This window comes from Cucurbita pepo, unplaced genomic scaffold (assembly GCF_002806865.2).
Source record: "Cucurbita pepo subsp. pepo cultivar mu-cu-16 unplaced genomic scaffold, ASM280686v2 Cp4.1_scaffold000286, whole genome shotgun sequence".
Classification (NCBI taxonomy): domain Eukaryota; kingdom Viridiplantae; phylum Streptophyta; class Magnoliopsida; order Cucurbitales; family Cucurbitaceae; genus Cucurbita; species Cucurbita pepo.
Genome location: NW_019646534.1, coordinates 59,968 through 61,217, shown reverse-complemented (window position 1 = coordinate 61,217; position 1,250 = coordinate 59,968).

The following is a 1,250-nucleotide window of genomic DNA, read 5'->3' as shown; positions in this document are numbered from 1 at the left end:
AAATTCATAGATATATTAGTCCAAGGTTCATTAGGTACATTCAAAGGAGTGTACAATCCATTTGATTGTGGTCTAGATTTAGCTTATTTGCCTTGAAAGCATTGACTACAAAATTTATGAACATCATGCTTCATTTTCGGCCAAAAGAAGTGTTCATGCAACATATTATAAGTTTTATTAATCCCAAAATGTCCCATTAAGCCACCACCATGTGCTTCTTTTACAAGAAAATCTCTGATAGAGCATTTAGGAATACAAAGCTTACTTTTCTTAAATAAGAATTCATGAAACACATAATAATCATCTACAGCTGTTTTTGTAAGACAGGATGCATAAATAATTCCAAAGTCGTGGTCATCTCGATATAATTCTTTAATATGCTCAAATCCAAGAATTTTTGCAATGAGAGAAGTAAAAAGATTGTACCTTCTAGATAATGTATCAGCTACCACATTATCCTTACCTTGCTTATATTTGATGACATATGGAAATGTTTCAATAAACTCCACCCACTTTGCATGCCTACGGTTCAGTTTGCTTTGACCCTTAAGATACTTCAAGCTTTCATGATCAGAGTGGATCACAAATTCTCTAGGCCATAAGTAGTGTTGCCACACCTGCAATGTGCGAACTAAAGCAAACAATTCTTTATCATAGGTAAGATAGTTCAATACTGCCCCATTTAGTTTTTCACTAAAATACATTACGGGTTTGCCATCTTGCATCAAAACAGCACCTATGCCCAAACTACTTGCATCACACTCAATTTCAAAAGTTTTATCGAAGTTATGCAAGACAAGTAATGGTGCGTTGGTTAATTTATGCTTAAGCTCATTAAATCATTCTCTTGCCTATCTCCCCATTTAAAAACAACATTCTTTTTCACTAAGTCATTCAATGGTGCAGCTATGGTGCTAAAATCTTTTATAAATCTCCTATAGAAGCTAGCTAACCCATGAAAACTACGAACGTCACTTGCATTTTGTGGTGTTGGTCAATCCCTGATTGCTTCAACTTTCTCTTCATCTACTTCTACTCCATTTTTACCAACTATGAAGCCAAGAAAGTTAATTTTTTCCATGCAAAAACTACACTTATTAAAATTAGCATAAAGTTTCTCTTTTCTAAGTGTAATAAAAACTAACTTAACATGCTCCACATGCTCATGCAAGGTCTTTGAATAAATTAAAATATCATCAAAATACACAACAACATGCTTTCCTAAATATTCTCTCAAAACGTGATTCATT